We start from the raw sequence: 14702 nt of genomic DNA, 5'->3' as shown, positions 1-14702 counted from the left end.
ATAAGAGTGAATTGTTGGTGATAAGGATAGTCTAACCTTTCCCCAAATCTCTGGTCTTGATTGTCAAATTCTCAGGATATGATTTTAAAAGGAAAGGATTAGCATATTGAGGATAAATATCTTGACTATCTCGTTGTTTCCCTACGGGTAAATATCATAGATTGGTGATAATTACCATATTAATTCCGTTGGGGCGGTAAGATCTCATGGTGGTGAGCTTATGGTGTTCCAGCAGCTTTCTAACTCGTTGAACCCACTATGTGGGCCTCTCACTCGCCATGGGTCGTCTAGTAGAGGAAAAGGGCCTCTCCAATATCTTTATTTTTTTTGTTTATTGTTTTTAAATGATTTAATATTATATATAATTTTGAAATATTTTAGTTTTTTAATTAACCATGCAATGACACATTTTTCTAAAGGAAATCTGACAAAGGGATTAATTGAAAAGGCTATAAACATAATTGTTTGATTAAAAAGATAAAATTAAAATTTTAAGTAGCAAAAACATAAAGATGTAAAATTTATAGATTAATTATGTACTCAACCTAAATTAAATTTCTAAAAGAAAAATCAAAATTTCGCATTTCGCATTTCGCATTTCGCACCAATATAATGATGTTAGGTAGATATTACGTTGGTGGCGTTACAAGTGATATTATTAACTTTTTTCATTGATTGGGACATAAATAACCAAAACCACCACTCAAGTGATCTTAATTCAAAAAATAAAAAATAAAGCGATCTTAATTCAAGTATTAACAAAATTTCCATTAATTCTATAATTATGCAAACCCCAGAGCAATATAACATGATAAACTTTGCATTTGAAGAATCACAATACCTGTTGATGCTGTAAAAATCGCTCAACAGGCTGGAAGGCGAGAAAGAGTCAATCACTGCCCACTGGGGCGACTTAGACCTTGTTCGGTGTTGTTTGGAACTCCCGACAGGATTCTATTGCGGTTGTACGATGGCGATGCGTACGTCCGTGACGGTGAACAGAAAACATAAGTGTAGAGAAATAAAAGAGATGAACACATGAGTTTACGTAATTTGACATAATGCCTATGTCCACAGGCGTTTAGAGAAGAGAAATTCACTATAATATTCTTGTTTACAGTCTCTCATAGTTTCTCATATTTCATTGTATAATAGTGATGCTAAATACAACTTTACTAGAGAAAAGGCCTTTACTTGAACTCTCTATCCCAAGGTTGAAGGAGAAGTCAAAGAGAAGAGAAGAAGAACCCAAGAAGAAGATCCCATTGGTCATCTGGTTGAATGCATTTTATACATCTATTTGCACGTACCCGTCATTATATGTGTCAGGAAGCTTTCCCTTCACACTTGCATTATTCATGTTGATGCTTGAAGCCTGCCACTTGCTTGTTATGTCCCCCACTCTTAATGTGGCCTGGTACTAGGTCCTATTTTGTTTTATTATTTTTACTCCCTCACAATACCCATTTGGGACAGTGACTTTTAGAATTGAAACCCATAAAAGATAAATACGACAGCCAATAACTTTCAGCTTATATCCTAGCGAGGGACATTCTGTCACCCCAAAATATTTTCTATCAAAACAAACAAAACTTAAAGGCACAAGGCCAAAGAACGATAAAACTGTACAGTCTTGTTAGTCTTTGAATGGAGCATAGCACTAGAGATTTGATTGTAGAGAGCTGTATCTTTACATGTGCTCTTGTCACCTGTCTTTTAAATGGGGAGATACCGGAAGTACTCTTTGCTTCGTTTATCATAATGTCGCAAGGACAAACTGTCAGTGTTGGCTGCCGTTGGAATGCAACTTCCTGCTTGCAAAGGTTACTAGGAGGCTAATAATAGCATTAAAAATTCAAGGTATAATGTTTCCAATGTTCCTATTATCTATTACGTGTGACGTAGTTTTGGGCACCAATTAGATAAAAACACTCGGTCCCATTATGGTTAGGGAATACAGGATTTTTGATCTGATACGATGTAAAATCATCACTTACCTTAAAAATTTAAATAAATAGGAAGATCATGTAGATTTTATTATTTATATTTATATCTTAACAATGTATTGAAATTAGAGTGATGCTCTCCCAAATTTCTCCTCATGGAGAGATGGAATTTGGAGGTGACACAATTTGTTTCTTTGGTTTTTTTTTCTAGGATTCTTACTTTTATATTGTTGAGAGTTTTTTTTAGTTTATTTTTGCTTTTATTTTTCTATATTTTAATGTTTCCTTTAAATTTTCAAGTTTTATGTATTTTTTTTTATTTTTTATGTTCATGTATATATTTCTATATTTTCTTATTTTTCTTCTTTTATACATGTTTTATCTTTATTTTACTTTTTGCTTTTCAGTAACTTTGGATTTTTTTCATTGTTATGTTTTCCTTTTAACTCTTTATTGAAGTGACACTCATAGAGGTCTAGAAATAAAAATCTCATGAGATGTAATGGTTTTTTTTTAGTTAGATGAAGTTATGTTTAGAAAGTAGAAATATTTACATGTTTAACAGATGCACGGATTGAAAGTTTACAGTTTTCTTAAAATTCTTTAAAACAAAAAATCCAAATAATGCCAGAAAATAAAGAATGAAAATGAACTAGATTCTTTGAATATGAACCTTTTTTAAATTCATGAGCTTCAACATGTACCTTTTGTGAGCTTACTCATAAGGTCTGCCACCATGTACTTGAGAAAAACGATTAAACTTATTCCTATCTAATTTGGCATTAAGTTTCAATAAATTAGGCAGAATTTCTCTCTTTTTTTTTTTTTTCCATTTTAACTACTTAGGCTGATTTGGAGAATGAGATGAGATGATAAATTTGTGAATAGTATTAAAATGGTTTGAGTTAAGATATTATTGGATTTTGAGAAATGAAAGAGAAAAAGTTGAATAAAAATATTATAAAATTAAAATATTATTATAATATAATTTTTTAATATAATTTTTGTTTTAAAATTTGAAAAAGCTGAATTATATTTTATGTTTTTATTTAGAATTTTGGAAAAATTGTAATGATTATGCAACTATTAGATGAGAAAGTTGAAAATTTAAAATTGAAAAATATGTATTTAAATGATGTTTGAGAAGAAAATGAGATGAGATGAGATGAGTTTCCAAACGAGACTTAATGTCCATTTGAGATTGTTGTGGATGGAGTTTTTAGCCCTATGGTCATAGAATTTTAGTCTATAGAAATAGCTACACCACAAAAAATGGCAGTTAGATACTAAATTCATTTTCTTTAAGAAAGAAAGACTTTATGATGACAAAATTACTAGTTTTGGACAAAAGTTTAACTAGTAAATTTTATTTAGCTTATTCTATGGTTTTTTCTTTTATGGATGGGGCACATTTGCATCCTTGGGAAATTGGAATTACTCTCTTTATAATAAACAAATCCTTAAGCGAAAATGCGGAGTGGAATTGTTGAGATCTTTTAAGCCTCTGAGAAACTAAGGATGGTGTGTGATCGGAGATTTTAATGAAATTAGAAATACTCTTTTTATAATAAACAAATCCTTAAGCAAAAATGAAGACCGTAAATTGTTGAGATCTTTTAAGCCTCTGGGGAATCAAGGATGGTGTGTGATTGGCGGTTTTAATGAAATTGCCTTCCAAGAAGAAAGACAAGGAGGCAGGTCGAGAGGTGAAGCTCAGATTGAAAGTTTCAATCAATGTGATGAAACATTTACAAAAGAGAGGTTGCATAGGGTGGTAGCAAGCCCAAGCTGGTCTGAGATCTTTAGAGAGGTTAGGGTTGAGAATCATAAACCTGTGATTCTCCATTTGGTTTATATATCAAAGGAAACAGTTCAAGAATTTTAAGTATTAAACGGGCTGGACAATGGAGGAAGAGTGTGGTCAGATGATTGTAGTAGAGTGAAAGAAGGATAATTTGAACATTGAATCTTTGTCTCGGGTGTAGGATAGGCTGGATTTGTGTAGAGTTGCACAGGTTAAATGTAGCAAACAGGCTTTCAGGGACAGGGACCAAGCTAATTTAATTGCTTTTATCTTTTTTGTCTATGAGAATATTCAAATACACGAGTTTTATGAAATTATTTAGATTCATATCATAGTATTATTAATTAAATTAATCAATATATTTATATTTTAAAAATCTTATATAGATGATGTTAAATGATTGAATTGCATTATACATAATATATCATTCAATTTCAACTTTTCGAATTTAAGTGGTGACTCAATATTCTTTTATAATTTTTTATTAAACTAATACTTATAATTATAATATTAAGATTAATAACGTCATGGGCAATATTTCATATTATAAACATATTATATTTATCTCTTTTCTCAAAATACTTAAATTAGAAAATTATTAAAACAAATATCGGTTCAGAGACTTATAATGAAGAGTTATTCTATTATTGAGTCGGTTGTGTAGAGCATATTATATACATTACTTAAACGATAATATTTGATTTGTAAGATTCATATTTTTAAATTTACATTCTAAATCAATTTATGGTATATAAATATTTTAACCGATGTGCTCTACGTACCGACTTAAAAATAAAATTTTGTACGGTGGTACAAAGAACTAGCAGTATGCAACAATCAGAGTGGAATAAGGGTAATTAAATATAACTTATGACAAAATGAACTAAAACATCCCAATAGCATTAATATTGTTCATGAGTTCAAACGATAAGGTAGTATATCCTCAATACAAAACACTTCAAATAATAAGTCTCCATGATTAGATTAACTCCTTCATACGCTCTAAGATACGAAGAGTTAGAACTATGAACACCAAAATAAGATCTAATCTTCGATCGAGGTCTGGTTCCTCTTCAGTCAGTTGGATCTACTGGTCCATCCTGTTTGTCCTCATACAACTTCTAGAGTGGAATGATAGTTGATCCACAATGTTAATTCTATCTTGTGTTGATCATCTAAGCATACCCGATTTTGAATAGTTCATGCTTAACTTATGGAAATCTTGATTAATTTACCTAGACTTGAATAATGTGCATTTAATAAGTCTTGTGATTGAGATAAAAATGAAAATGCATGATTTGATTAAGTTTTTGAAACATCTCTTGGTGAATAAAGCTAGAAACATTATACATGTTTAATGGATGATTTAGTGGTGATTAAGGTCTTGAGCCATGTTTAAGTATTAGGATGTGATGAGTGTATGAAAGTACACTCTAAATATCTTATTATTGGACTAAAATGCTAAAATATGAATAGAAATCATATGAATTAATGTGTATTATTGAATTAAGTTTCTATTTACTTTGGAATACTCCTAAGCATATTTTTATATTTAATTTCAAAATCTATAAAAGAGCATGTCAAAGCCCAGTCAAATTCAAAGAAGGACTTTCAAGTGGGCACGAGATCGGAACAAGCTAATAACTTTTAACGAGTGTAGAACTCTTCAAATAAGGATAATGATAGGGTTTGAGAGCAATTTGGATCAAGAAAAAAAAAAATCACAAAAGGAAACTGCAAGAAGTTGAAGTCCGAAATTTGCTAGGAGATAGCCTTGACATACTTTAGTATTTTGAATGTAACTTTCTACTCACATACCGGATTTGTGCAATTCTTGATGCTTTGTAAAAATATCTTAAAGGGTTATAAATTTGTCCCTAATAATGATTTTTAAATTCAAACTTCTGAAGCACGTACGTGGCTGACAAGATCAATACTAAAATTTAGACAATTTTTTATGCGGGAATCATGAAGACATTAGGGTTTCTTTCCTACTCTATACAAGCATATAATTAGCACGAAATTGAGGAGTTTTTGAAGGGAGGAGGCACTGATCTAGAGAAGGGAAAAATACTATTTTTATTTTTTAGTTCTTATATGGAAAACTAAATCTTGGGTAAAGCTTAGGGCGGAAATTGATTGGTGAAAAATACTTTGATAATATTTGAGTTCATAGATTCAGCTTTATTGTTTAAGATTTTAGGATTCAATTCCCTATTTTATTTTTTGGATATTATAAGTTTGAGACAATTATATTAAATCTTGTTATAGTTTATTTTGTTGAGCTATAGGATTATGAATATATAATTGTGACTTAAACTACCATTAATGTGATCTTTTGTTGCATTATTATTTGTGAACATAGTATCGTCTTTAGATCTGATATTCATTTTTATATATAAAAACTGTGGTTTGTAAAGGGATAATAGATTCTAGAATTAAATTTGAGAAAGTAGATAAATATAATGTCATATTTTTCGATTAGTAATTTGGTGTTATAATTCTTAATTGTGTATATATTTTGGATTGAAAAAGTCAGAGTATTGGATCCGGTTGATGGGAGCCCAAAACTTTACTTGCCTTCTTATCCGTGCCCTAATCTCATTTTAATTACGTGCTTTAGGTAGAATTTTCAGATTCTTATTATATTGTAATTTGATCTTTTCTTTTAAACTTTTATCTTGTAGTATTTCTTCTGACACCTTGTGGATCGACATCCTAAACAATACTATAATACCGCGTACTAGTTTGGGCATAATCAGGATGAAAATGTATGACTTGAACTTAAGTTTTTAATTTGATGGTACTTGATGAAATTGAGTACACATGCATCCATTGGGGCTAATTAGTTGAAATCACACTTAGCCATTAATGGAATGCATGCCACAGGTTGGGTGTGATTAGCATAGTTACACTTTGATTCTTAAAATTTTGAAGGCATAGATGGTTTTAGAACATAGAAAATATGAGATTTATGAAGTTTGGTTCATTTTAGGGCTCATTTGCAAATAGTAAAAATTTAGGACCATAGTGGCAATTTTGGGAAGTTAGGGGTATTTTTGTAAATACTAATTTTTGACCCCTTTTGATTATGAACATTTTCCTTAGAAACTCAAATCTCAACTTAGTATAACCTTGTTTATAGCCGCTACAATTTTTCAAACTCGAACAATTTGTAAGTTGGCCTCTAACTTACACTTTAATAATTTATTTATGATTTGTTGATAAATGTCATATTCATGATATAAATGTCATTTGAGCATGAAATATCATGTTATATGATACATTGAGTACATGACTACTTGCTTACATGACATGTGCAATTTTTCATCATTTGAGCCATTTTATACAAAATGGTCATTTTCACATTAAACATATAAATATTCTCAACCATAATATGAAAACTTAATTTTGTCAAGACCCCAAAGGCTAAATTGTGAATTTATCATAGTAAAACTCCTCTATCCACTCTGTAGTCAATAAAAAAGGAGTGGTAACACCTAGGTTGACAAAGAACAATCAACGAGTTTCAAACAAATTCTTTTTAAAGAACGTTGAAGCGAAGTAAAAATTTTATAACATATAGGGCTAGTGGGTGTATGTGTTATGATGTTATGATGATGATAATGTTATGTTATCAATGCATTGAGAATGAGTTTGCAAACAACGTAGAGTTGTACTACGATCACCAGCAAGTACTCACAGTGTATATGGGGAACTGTGATAATACCATACGTTATGATGTTATGTTAATGTGATTGTTAATGATGCTTAACAATGATGAAATGTTATGTTTTTTTTTTTAAAGTTGAATATGAATGCAGCATTCATCAATAAATCATAAATAATCATTAAAGTGTAAGTTAGAAACTAACTTACAGACTGTTGAAGTTGGAAGTGAGGTAGTGGTTGTGATAAAAGTTGTACTAAGTTAGAATCTATACTAGCTTGAGGAAAAAATAAAATTTTCTAGATAAAGGAGAAATTACGGAAATACCCCTAAACTTCCAAATATTTCTACTAATGCAAATGCTCTCCAATCTTAACCAAAATTCATAGTCCTCATATCTTGCACATTCTAAGACTGTCTTGCCTTAAAAATAAAAAATCAAAGTGATCTTAGCCTATTTATTCTCAATTTATGGCATGCTCTCTAGTTGATACCTATACAAAATTTTAATTATTGATCCTCGTGAATGCATGCGTAACAAATTCCTCCAATAAAAAAAGAAAAGATGATCACTATAAATCCTCAATGACGAAATAAAAGCTTAACTTTGAGCAAGTTCATCCCAACACTTAATCATGCCTAATAAAATCCTTAAATTCTAACTAAACCTCAAGTGATGCATGATATGACCTTTGTATCAATGACATGTTAGAATTAAATGATGCATTCTTCTTGTCCCATTCACAAGGTTTTTTAAATGCTCATATTTCAAGTCTAAGTACAATAAGTCAATTTCCTCAAATGAAGCATTAGTAAAAGTCAAACCATACATCCTTTGATGATAAACACCAGATAGAGATTAAAACCTATTATGGCATGTTTCTAACCTCAAACTAAACCTTCAAAAACTATTCTAAGACATAATCAAATCATATCATGAATTATCAATGCTTGCCATAACTAATATTTTCACCAAAATAATTTAAACAATAAACCTATCCACCAATATTTCAGCTTCTAGCTAAACATGGTATCTCATGCTATAATCATCCAGGAATTAATGCTAAAACTCAAAAACACAACTTAACATATAAACTAAGATCTAGAGAGAAAACTTACAAAGATCCCGTAGCCTTTGAAGCTTCCCATTCAAAGCACACAACTCAAGAACTCACTTAGAACACTTAAGAGCTTCAAAGAACTAGAGGATGAGAACTCTCAAGAACACTCAAGAGAGTTTGAGGAAGTGAAGTGAGGAAGAAGTGGGGGTGGAGTGGAGTTTATATAGGCTCCAAGGGGTGTGTGTGGTGTTGGCAAGGTGGCCTCCCATTGGGGGGTTTGTGAGGTGGTCATGATGCCGCCTAGCCTAGAACCTCCTTGGGTGGTTTGCTAACTTGTTGATCATTGTACCTTAGAGTAGGCTAAAATGGCTATGGGGAGAGGGGTTTTGCCGTGTGGTAGTGGTGAAAGGGTGGTGCAATTAATCCAATTCTTAAGGGTTAATGACGCCGTTGGGTATCGGGTAATTCATAAGGGAAAATTTTTTTGTCTTATCCATTTGGACTATCATTTTTGCATTTTGTGGCTAGTTTAAGGCATACTTGAGTATCCTCTTTAGGTGGTAGACAGTTGAGATTGGGTGGTGAAGTGGTGATCAAATAAATGAAGAATTTTCATGAGTGGTTGCCGAAAATTCAAGGGGATTTTCGAATTAGACAAAATTTGGGGTTTTAGCTGGGGTTTTTGAAAATCAAGCTTGATAAGAAATTCCATGAATAAATTGAGGGACCAGTGACAAAAATGTTCTTGATAAAAATGGTATAAAAATATTCGAGCTAGGGGCACATTAGTCCATTGCATACAAAAGTACACATGGGTGCCGATTGGGTATGGTTTTAAGGTTTGACATGTCATTACCCTAAATGACATGTGTAAGAATTTATCTAAAATTCTAATACGATCTAAGAGTAATAGAAGTGGATAACCAAATAAGGAAATTTTAGAACAAAAGGATGAAAAATGATAAAATTCAAGCTTAAAACATGGTTTCAAGATCACTAATCGTGTGATGATCTATCAATGCTCTTAACCAAGATTCTAAACTTAATTTAATTCTTTCTAAAGCTCTTAGGGTTGTGGACTACTGTAATGAGCTAGTCTTCTAAATTCTAGTGTTGATCTAAGAGTTAATCTATAATGGTAAATAGGCGGGGTGCTACAGTATCACTATTAGTGCACCTAGTGGTACCCATTCTTGAGAAGGTTGGGATTTTATCCGCTAGCTACAAAAAGAGCAATGAGTGTAAGAGTCGCTAACCCAAACACATGGGGATAGATAGTGCATACTAGCCATGAGGTTAAAAGAGAAAAGATTGTGAAGACATAACTCAGACTAAATGAGACTGCATGACTAAACTTTATGGCTAAGACCTTGATAAATTAAGGGGAATATATGTATATGTATTAATGTGACTGAATATGATGAATGTAACTCAATGTGACTATGAATGTTATCACATGAATGAAAGCCTATATTCTCATATATCTACAATATAAAGCAATACTTACTGAGTGTAATAGCAAGCCAGAAATTCAACGAATGAATTTATTTAGGCTACAAGAACCTCAGAAGGTTTCACGAATCAAGTAATCGCACAAGTTTTAATTTGTCAGCACAATCAGTTTTACTACTAACTAGGCTGCCAGAAATGTAGTTTTATTTATTTGAGCTATTTTAAGTGTGATAATGAGAAACGGTCTATGTCAATAGTCTCAAATGAATATTTATGATTTTATGACGCAATAAAACAATTTTCGTTTTCTGAACAACAGTTGTTCAAAAATGTATTTTGAATTGTTCGAGGTACTTAGGAGTTGAATTTCATAAAATGAAATACGCTCCTAGTTTCATATGAATATTTAGGGTTTTATGGTGCAAAATTATTTTCACCATTTTTAGAGTGAATAGTGACCCTAGTGTAAGTAGGGGTGTAATCCGATCGGTCCGGATCGGAGAAACCAACCGGACCGGACTGAAAAAATGCATGGTCCGGTTCGGTCCAATAAATAGGGAACTTTCGGTGTTCGGTCCGGTCCCGGGGTGGAGATTTCTCGGACCGGACCGGACCGACTGAATAAAAAAATATATATTATATATATATTATTTATATAATAATTGTACAATTAACAATATAAAATTTTAAATATGTTATTAATACTTGTTAATATTCTATAAATTTAACAATATTTTATATATATCTTCATCTAACCTATCAGTATTAACAATATAAAATTTTAAATATGTTATTAACACTTGTTAATATTCTATGATTTAACTAATATATAATATCAATTAATTAATTATATAGTAATTATATAAATTAATAATGTAATTTTCATCTACTTTATTATCATTGACCATATAAAATATTTTTTTATTGAGTTTGTTACATAATTCACATTAATAAATCACTTAATTTAATTTAGTATTTTCAATAAATTTTTTTTATTAATTGATTTAAAAAAATAAAAATAAAAAAAAATTAAGTTGGACCGATTGGACCAGACCAGACCGACCGGATTACACCCCTAAGTGTAAGTGCCATGTGGCACTTAGTCTAGTGTTTTTGAGATCACAATGTGGAATGTCCAAATTAGGTTAGAGAATTTTTATTTGGACTTTTGGCAAGATCTTAGCCACATTTGATGAATAGTATTGGAAACTTCGCACCAAGAGGAACAATGAGATGGAAATGTGAAGAAAATCAAGTTTTGTGATCATGCCAGCTAAGCCAAACACTATTCCATCAAATTATCTAATTTGTGCCAAACTAAAGAGGGTTTCAACCATAATGAAACCCTAAATACTTGGAATCTAATTGAAACCCCAAAATCTTAGTGAAAACCCAAACCCCAAATATTTTCTTCAAAACCCTAATTGTAACCAGTTGTAACTTAGTATTTAATCACTTGATCAAATCAATTCCACATGCTATTAACCACTCAAGTTCATGTCATTACATTCTTATTTATTTTTTTATATCTTGGTAATTTTATTGGGCCAAAAAAAATTAGATTTGAGCTTATTAGAAACCCAAACCCCATTGAGATGATGTTAAGTTTGATTTTGTGACTTTTTGTGGTTTTGGCGTAATGATTCAAAGTATGATAATTCTTAAGAATTTTTTATGAACATATTGAGAGTATGTTATTGAAATTTTGAAGTTCTTAGAGTTGTTTTGAAAATAGATAGACCATGAACATCAATGGTTGTTCTTGAGATCAAAATACTTTAAGTTTTATTATGAAGAAAGTTGTGATTTTTATAATATAAATTTTGTTGGTTGTTCTAGCATGTTGTTTAAGCATATGATGCGATTTTGTATGTTGCATATTTCGATTTTAGCCTTAAAGATAGTGTTTAAAAGAATTGAAACAAAAAGCAAGAGTTTCAACCTATACATGTTTTGGTATATGCCTGTTTGACCTAGTTGTGTTATGTTTTAAATTTTTCTAATTAGATATTTAAATTTTGGACAAGATTTACATGAGTAAATGTTTAAACTGTTTACAACCCCAAGCGTTAGGATGGGGTAATATCCTCATGAACTCCATTGTTCACGTTAGAGTATTTAAACTATTGTGAAATTCTTTGGGTTGACAAAGTACCATCAACAAGCTTCAAATAAGGCCTAATTAACTGGTCACCGGAGCGAAGCCAGGTACCAACGCCGGTGGAGCGAAGCCAGATACCTGTCACAAGATACGTACATTACGTTTTTCATAGCAGGTGCAGATACCTGTGAAATGATACGTATGTTAACGCACTCATAGTTGGTATAATACTTGTGATATGATACGATATCTTCAGGGGCACACAACTCTAGGAAACCTATGTCGCACCCACAATGTAACCCCCGCTCCTTTCTTCTTACGTAAGCTTCTATCTTTCTTACGTAAGGCTGCTCCTTTCTGACGTAAGCAAATTCTGATGACGGAATTATCGAACAGTCTGCCATTCTTTCTGGCGACTGCGAGCATCGTCATGTGTGCCGAACCATGACAACGTGTCTCTCAAGATATTAGGTGACTTCTAAGGCATGCACAATGTTTTAAATGTACTGGAAATATTTATATGAGGTATTTCCAGTATCGTTGAGTTAAACTTGTTTTTAAATGAGACAATTATAATATTTTGATCAGCTCCAAAATATTATAATTGTCGGAGATCATTTTAATATTAATTATTAAAATGATTCCCGTTATTTGAAATATTATGAGATTTAAATTATATTGAAGGCTTTAATTAATTTAATGGTTTTATTCTTTTAAAGATATTAAATAAGACTTCATCATTTTATTAATGATGAAGAAATATTATTTTATAAACTAAAGTTAGTTTAAAATAATATTTACCTTAATTCCTCTAAGTGCTTTTAATTAAGCCAATGTTTACGCATTTTCAAATCAGTATTTTAATATCTCAACGTTAGATCGTTTTGAGGACCCCCAAGACGAAGGAACTGGATTAAATACCCAAACCCCCTCTCTTTCCCTCTCACTTTTTCCCCAGCTCTCTCTCTCTCCTCCCTCTCTCCTTCGGCTTACGCAGCACGCGACCCTTCCCCACGCCGAAGCTTCTCCCTCGTAGCCCGGCGCTGCCGTGCGTCGGTGACCGTCACCTCCACCACCAATGGCTTGCTCTCACTCCGGCGAGCCTCCTCGTGGAAACCTCTCCCTCTCACGCTCTCTCTTCCTCTCCGCTGGAAGCATAATGTCCGAATGGGCTTGCTGTCCTTAGCGCCGCCGTGCGCCGTCCTCCGACCCCACCACTCCCACGACAGCTTCTCCTCCTGCCGGCCATCATCCTCCACCGAAGCTAGCCTCTGATGCGCAGCCCTCCCTAGCCTTCCACGGCAAGAACCCGAAATGGGTCTCTAACCCATTTCCTCACCATGCGCCCTCGTGCGCGGCACCCACGGCCACCAAGCACCACTGTGAGCCACCATAGCTCCTCCCCTTTCCTCCTCCACGTGAACCATGGCCAGTAGCTTCTCTCTCACCCACGGCTTCCTCTCCCTCAAGCGCACGGCCTTGCACTCCTCCATTGCCGTGCACCGCCACCCACAGTGGGTAACCACCCTCTCCGGCACCCTCAGGCCACCACCAAGTCAACCCAACCACCCATAGCCTCGATCTGCCACCCATGCACGCACACTCTCTCTCACTCTCCCACGGCCTTTCCTCCATCGTGCGGCCAGATCCGCCGCCGTGAGCCACCGTGGCGCCACCTCGACACCACCACAAGTTCCACCGCACCTCCCTTAGCCGAGCCCTAGGGTCAAACCACCACTTTACGTGGTGGGTAATCACTGCACGTGATGGACAGTCACTGCGTGTGACTGACCGCCACTGTACACGGTTAGGTACGCTGTGTACTGCCCCTCACCACCATGACAGGGCCTTCACGAGCCATTTCAAGACCACACTTAGCTATCCAAATGCCCAAACAGTCAACGTACGTGAGTTAGCCGCCACGTACGACCTCTCCAACGTCATTGGCTGTGACGATCAACGGGCAACGCACAGGTTATTCCGTCGATAGTATAACTCTCTATCCCTTATTAATTATGTTAGATATTGATTAGTTGATTAGGTTGTGGACTGTGCTGTTAGTATTAGGGGAATGATTGGGTTGTATTGAGATGCGCTATGTAGTGCGCTGTGAAGTATTGGGCATATCTGTGTAGTGTGGTGATGTGATGTGCCGTGTATGTGAAGTGTTGGGCGTATTTGTGAAGTGTTGTGGACTATGCTGGGTAATGCAGTTATGGAGGTTGTGTCGTAATGATGGCATGGTTGTGCTGTGCAGTGTAGTTGTGGGGCATGTGTTGTATGGATGGCGTGGCGTTGTGTGGAACGGACAGAGTACACGCTGAGTGTACTCTGTGTGATGTAGCATGTGTATAAAGGGAGTACATATAAAATGTACTCCATATGGTGGAGTGAGGCACCATACGACGGGTATGCCGTAATGATGATGTGGCGTAACGTGTATGTGAATGGGTACACACGGAGTGTACTCCATGTAGTGGAGCGATGCACCATACGGCGGGTATACCATAATGGTGATGTGGCGTAACGTGTATGTGAATGGGTACACGCGGAGTGTACTCCATGTAGTAGAGCGATGCACCATACGGCGGGTATGCCGTGATGGTGATGTGGCGTAGCGTGTATGGAGTATACTCGGAGAGTACTCCATGTAATGGAGTGATGCACC

The sequence above is a fragment of the Juglans microcarpa x Juglans regia genome, chromosome 3S (assembly GCF_004785595.1).
Source record: "Juglans microcarpa x Juglans regia isolate MS1-56 chromosome 3S, Jm3101_v1.0, whole genome shotgun sequence".
Lineage (NCBI taxonomy): Eukaryota > Viridiplantae > Streptophyta > Magnoliopsida > Fagales > Juglandaceae > Juglans > Juglans microcarpa x Juglans regia.
Note: the sequence above shows the minus strand (reverse complement) of the source record.